Raw genomic sequence first — 6,542 nt, forward strand, 5'->3', positions numbered from 1 at the left:
GGAATAAAATCGACGAAAATAAGCGTTTTTTCGTCGGCAACCGACGAAAATAAAACTATTTTCGACGGCCGACGAAAATGTGAACCTATTTTCGTCGGCCAGTCCAGCCGATGAAAATGATGGTAATATTTTCGTCGGCTTGCCAGGCCGACAAAAATGACCTGGATGCAGTATTTTCATCGGCCAGATGGCCGACGAAAATACTAGATTCCTGCTAAAAAAAACTGCATATAATAGCAATTATGAAACGCAATCATCCATAAGCATCCATAAGCAGTTACTTAACATATCCATAAGCAGAATTATGAAATACATGAACATGATCATCAAATAATCCAGAATATCCAGAAATCTCAACAAAGGAATGAAAATGAACACACGTAGTGGTGGTGTTGACCGAGCTGCTGCTGTTGAAAACATCAAAGCCATCCACTTCACCAGCACCTCTTCTCAGAAAGGCCATGCCTCTGGCCTGCTGCCCAAGGCCTGCAACACATGATACATGCATATGTCTCATCACATTGCAAACTACAAACAAACACACATATGGATCACATACAGTGCTATGGTACAAGCTGAGATCTATAGTTGAACATCCCATGCATGCCAATAATTCAGCACTGTTTGTGACATGACCATGAATCGATCAACAACTACTCGGCCATGGGCAGTGCCAGGACATTAGGATCTAGGCAATATGTGTATGTGTTATTTTTTACCTGCAACGCATGATCTGTCTGTGCCCTTCACTGTTCTGTACATCTGCAGGAAAAGAAAGATATATGTGTCAAGAGTCAAGACTGTCATACTTATTCCTTGTGTGCCATATGGTTTAGTCTTGGAGCATGTGTAATAAAGGTAGTTAGCCGTGTGATGCGTGTATATTTAAATGAGTTGGAGGACAAGAAGGACAACAGGTACTTTGTATCAGCTAGCAACAAGAATCTAAGGTACGAAACAGGGTATGTATGTCAACACGTATTTTTTTCCTTTCTATTTTTAGTTAGTTGGGTGATCAGATTACTGTCAGTGAAAGTGTTTGCGTGGATAGACATGTTACACATGCATGCTGGTAAAAGAGGAGAAAAGCCTTGCCTGCAGGTGGCTCTTGACATGGGCTAGTGTAAGATCCTTCACGTTCATCAGTTCCAATGCTGACTTTGGTGTTGCTCCTAGAAGATGCAACAAAAAACAAAGCAAGGAAGTTTCAGAACCAAGAATATGCACATGCATGGAAGAACCAAATAATAGAGTAAACTCTCAGCTGGCACAAAACCATGTGTTAATTGCAAAGTAGTATATTTTATTAAGAATGAGTAGAAGATACATACATAATTAAGATTATTAAAATCTTCTTGCAACAGGAAAGTAACAAAAACAAATTATTAGAAGAGCTAATTTATGCTAAAAATTTGTCTTTTAAATCCGATGTTCAAAGAAAATAATACGCGTGATAGTTAAATTATCTTCAGTGTTCTCAATTCAATCATTGCCCTAGTAGAAACTCAAAGTAGCAAAATATAGTTATAGCAATAACAAAAAGTACATTTATTAAATGTTTTTTAAATCAAACACAGTTACTTTAAGCACAGACAAAGTAAGAACAACTCCAAGAAAATTAGCAGCAAGCTATTGTGTACCAAAAATCATTTGCAAAAGAAAAGGTAATTACATAACACATTCAAAGTAAGAACATGGTGCCGCGATAGGACAACACAGTTACTTGCGGTCTTCTGTGTGACATTGATCCATGTATATGAATTGTGTCAACCTTAAGTGTTGTTTGATGGGTAATTTGCTCATATTAGTGGGCCTCACCAACTAGAAAAAACAACAACGATGATTTTTAACTTTTACAAACTTGATATACCATATGAGCCTTCTATATTTACATTAACCTCAGTTGTCTTGACCTCCTACAGATTCAAAGATATTTACTTGCCATATGGACAGAAAAAACGGACATGAGGTACAATACTTAAGTATAGTGATAGGTCGTTTTAAAAGAATCACCGAGTAGATATACTGCATATCACTTTCATAAGGACATTTTTGCGTCAAGATATTTAAATAGAAAGATAATGTACACCAAATGAACTGTCACAAATACCTTATACAATCGGTAATACTGCTGGGCTTGCTTCCGGCTTTTCCTCACAAGAACGCAGAAATATGGACCCATCCCACTGAAAAAAAATACAAGGTAAGTGCATGGAAATGCAACAAAAAACGGTGAGAGCTTGTGATCATGGGTTGTAAGTAGTCAGTAATGTACATAACATTTGGTTGAACTGTTACACCTTATATTGATGGTGGCAAGCTGAAAGAAGAGGCAACTTGAAGAGACGTAAACTATGGCTTAGCTTGGTTTAACTTGAAGAGAAATAAAGTATGGCAACTTGAAGAGAAATAAATGCCCCATATGCATACAGGAAGGGTCCTTTCAACATGTAATTCACTTCTTGAATTATAGTCCTTTTCCTTTCTAGTTTATCTTACACCATCTCATTAGTAAGAAAAGTGCAAAGTGGATGTGACAGCTAAGAAGCTTAACACTAAAACCCTAGATCAGCCATGTCAACATATTATGGTATGTGAACTCGTACATTGTTAAGTTCAGAAATGTGAGGTAAACATATAGAGCAAGACTTTCAGCATCCATAAATGATGTGAGCAGTAAAGCAACCAAAAGGTACAAATAGCATAGGAAAGTACCTGTAAACAACTCCAATATTTGGAGTCAACGCTTGAATCTTTTGCACCTACAAGTTTACATTTGGTATTTTATTAGTGCTCGTGCCAGAAGAACAAATGATGCTATTTGACTCAGAGGACGTCATAGATAACGATGATGTTACACATACAGATGTTTCATCCACTGAAATAGATGGCAGTTTCTTCTCAGCGGCGGGGGCCCGCGGGGCCGGCGCCGATGGGCTGCGGCGTGGCGGAGGGCCGCGGGGCAGAGGGGCACAGCCGCGCGGGGCGGCGGGGAGCCGCGCGAGTGGCGGGGGCAAAGGGGCGGCCGCGGGGCCACGAGCCGGTGGCGGCGGGGGCCGTGGGGCCGGCGGCGGGGGGCCCGCACGGGGCGGCGGCAAGGGGGCGGCAGGGGCCGCGGCGGCGGCGGTGGCGGCGGGGCGCTAGGTCGGGGGCGGTGGCGGCGGGGCGCGGGGGCGGGCTCGATCTAGAGACTGGCTCGATCTGCTGCGGGCGTAGAAGACAAGGCCGGTAATTAGGGTACCCATATCTGTCCTTTGTTTCGTCAGCCGGCGCCAGTCCAACGAAAACAAGATTAAATTTTGTCAGCTTATGTAGGCCGATGAAATTAGCTTGTTATTTTCATCAGCTTGTGTTTGGCCGATGAAATTAGACGTGGCCCACGAAATTAAGCTGCTTTGGTGTAGTGCGAAGCTACATCCATCGCGGCGGTAGTTACGTTGAACTGACCGACACTTGGATTAAGAAATTAAATTCAATGTCGACATCTTAGTAAAAATGAAGTGTGAGCTCCTTTGAAAACTATCTTGCCTAGGTCACTAGCTCGCCGTACTAAGTGTACGTACGACCTCACCAGCCGATGGAATCGACTCTATAAATTGATCCAGTGGACCATAATGTACGGCACACGCCTGTACCTTGACAGCTAGAGCCACCGTTTAATAATAATAATAATTAACTGATCAACAACATCTGCACGGTCATCATGGACGGCATCAGCTAAGCTAGTGTATATATATGTGTGTGTGTGTGTGATAATGATGGAGGCAATGGGAAGCTCAGCACCCTCTATTCATTTGAAACGGTTACATGCATGCGACCTCACAATCAAGCAAGAACTAAGTAGACATGCATCTTAAAATATTCCTCGATCTTCTTTTGAAAATGGTTCTTAAATTATAAGAAACCGTACTCCTATTAGCCGCTGTACTTCCACAAGGATCCAGCTAATTTGCTTTTAAGAAGTATAGTAGTCAACAACTGCTCTCATACTTGGATAAATTTATTAAATAGACAGAACCTATGCACCTTTTATAACCAATTCGATCTCTGGCTAATCCATCATAATATAAGAAAACGAAAATAATCAAAAGATCCAGACAAATTGAGTTTCATCTTATTAGTTAGTCCATATTGAACACTGGCAGCACTACCTCTATCAAGTATATATATATATAACTCAATGCACGTACAAAGGCTGGGAAAACACTGATGAGCATAAGGAAAACTAATTGGCGAAGACATGCAAATTAAAAGTATCAAAGAACAAATATGTATGTGCGTCCTGCATACATATACAGATAAGCAGCTACATTTTATTATACAACCAGCAGGTTTATGCTGTATATTTAATTAGCACTAGCTAATTCTAACTAGTACAGAACGGCTCAGTAGTCTCGGTTGCGAAACCTCTGTTGTCCCGGTTTTCCAATCAGGACCACCAATCCGAATTTAGTCTCGGATCAGATAACTGGGACTAAAGAGTGTTTTTAGTCATGGGTCATGCAACCAGAATTAAAGAGTACTTTTAGTCCCGAGTCTAGGTACCGAACGGGACCAATAAAATTTTAACAAATATAAAATAGCATGGGACCCCGACTACTCGCCGGCTTGGTCGGCCGGCGGCCGCCGCTGGCTTGCGTGCTCTCCTTCTATCTCGTCCTCATCCTACACAAGGAGTCTCCTTTCTCAAATTCCCAAATCAATCACAACACCAGCAAATTCCCCATTCAATTACAACAATTAAGCTAGCATCAATTCTCAAATTTACCGTATTCAATCTTCCCCGAATTCCTCCAAACAACGGCAACTCAGAACAATTCTATCAACAGAAAAATCAACAAAAAAACTATGGATCTCCACCTCCAATCATAAAAAAAAAATCAAAGGCCGGCCCCATGCGCTCGCGGTCGAGCCGCCGCACACCAGACCCGCCTAGGGATGGCAATGGGTACCCGAAATTCAATGGGTTTTTACTCCATTAGGGCACGGGTTTGGGTCAACCTTTTAGACCCGTGTGTTTGTATCACAAAGTCCTACCTGTTGGGTTTATGGGCACGGGTTTATTTCTACAATACCCGAACCCGTAAACCTATGGATTTTTTAAACCCGATCCAACCTAGTGCAATTATTATTTTTATTTTAAGAATTTATAACAAACTTAACATCCCTTCTCCTTCACCTCTTATATGGTGAATCCTTAATCTTTTGGTGGCATGTAAAGTTGTTGTTGCTTTAAAGTTTTAGTGTTTGTATATGCATATGATGGATTGGTGATTTTTTATGACATTATGATCATTTAATATATAACTTTTATTTATATTTATATTTTTATTTTCTATAGTAATTTTTAGTGAACAATGAACTTCTTGCTCATAACGAATTTTTATACGCTATAAATTTGATGCTTATTATATTAAACTTGATGATTGTGATAAAAACTAGTATAGTACAATGTAGACCCATGGGTGATCCGTGGGTACCCGTTAACCCGATGGGTACGGGTTTGGGCAAAATTTTAAACCCGTCACAGTTATGGGTTTCTTAATAGGTTTAGATATTTTACATGGGTTTGGATTTGGGATGGTAAAACCCGATAGGTTCGTACCCGTTGCCATCCCTAGTCCCACGTCAGGCTGCCCGCTCACCGGCTGAGCCGCCACGCCGGCCCCATGCGCCGCAACCCGCGCCGGGTCTGGCCGAGCTGTCCGAGCTGGGCTTTGGGGTTGGCTGCGCCGCCGCCCGTCGAGGCCTGGCCGAGCCACCCGCCGCATGTCGGGGTAGGCCGCGCCACCGCCCGCCGAGGCCTGGCCGAGCAGCTCCCGCCCGCGCGCGCCAGCATGGACGTGCGGCGGCCGGCGGCGGCCCCTGGCCTCCTCCCGCCAGCACCGGTCCCCTGAGTGCTTCTCGTGCTCCCGGCATGAGATGAGAGAGAGAAGTTGAGGGAGAGATAAGAGAGGGCTCAGAGAAAAGGATTGGATAAGGCACCGGTGGTGAGTGATTGGATAAGGCACCGGTGGTGAGTGCTGACCTGAGGATATAAGAGAGGGAGAACTTCTCAAGACTTCGAAAAATCATCCGAGCCAAGGGAACATTTGAGCCCGGTGCATGGTTTCCACCCGGACTAAAGCTTTCCTATTAGTTCCAGATGGAGCTACCACCCGAGACTAAAAGGGAACCTGCCTTTTACTCCCGGATGCTGGCTCCACCTGGGATTAATGGGGACCTTTAGTTCCGGGTGGAGCCACCATCTGGAATTAACGGGGGACCTTTAGTTCCAAATGGAGCCACCACCCGGGACAAGACCTTTGTTGCCTCCTAGCCATTTAATCTGGGACTAATGCTCACATTACTCTCGGGTCCAAAAACGGCCGGAACTATTGTCAAAAATGAAAGACCTATTCTTTACTAATGTCTTGAGGCCTCTGGCCTTATTGCTGCTACTATATATATTCATATATGTCATAGCTAAACCATCGAATGGTTTCTGTCAATGAGAATAATGCATGTGTGGTAACGTCGTCTGTTCTAATTAATCAACTTAT

At 43.0% G+C, this 6,542-nt stretch overlaps 2 long non-coding RNA genes across 2 annotated transcripts; both read right to left on the reverse strand.

Moving 5' to 3' along the window:
• Window positions 1-234: 234 nt before the first annotated feature.
• Window positions 235-768, reverse strand: LOC112890108. Its single transcript, XR_003228257.1, has 2 exons — window positions 720-768; window positions 235-486 (listed from the first exon to the last, which is right to left on the reverse strand). It is a non-coding gene; the product is annotated as an uncharacterized LOC112890108 (long non-coding RNA).
• A 325-nt stretch (window positions 769-1,093) lies between these two features.
• LOC112890107 lies at window positions 1,094-3,039 on the reverse strand. Its single transcript, XR_003228256.1, has 4 exons — window positions 2,865-3,039; window positions 2,716-2,762; window positions 2,111-2,186; window positions 1,094-1,172 (listed from the first exon to the last, which is right to left on the reverse strand). It is a non-coding gene; the product is annotated as an uncharacterized LOC112890107 (long non-coding RNA).
• Window positions 3,040-6,542: the final 3,503 nt, after the last annotated feature.

This window comes from Panicum hallii, chromosome 4 (assembly GCF_002211085.1).
Source record: "Panicum hallii strain FIL2 chromosome 4, PHallii_v3.1, whole genome shotgun sequence".
Classification (NCBI taxonomy): Eukaryota; Viridiplantae; Streptophyta; class Magnoliopsida; order Poales; family Poaceae; genus Panicum; species Panicum hallii.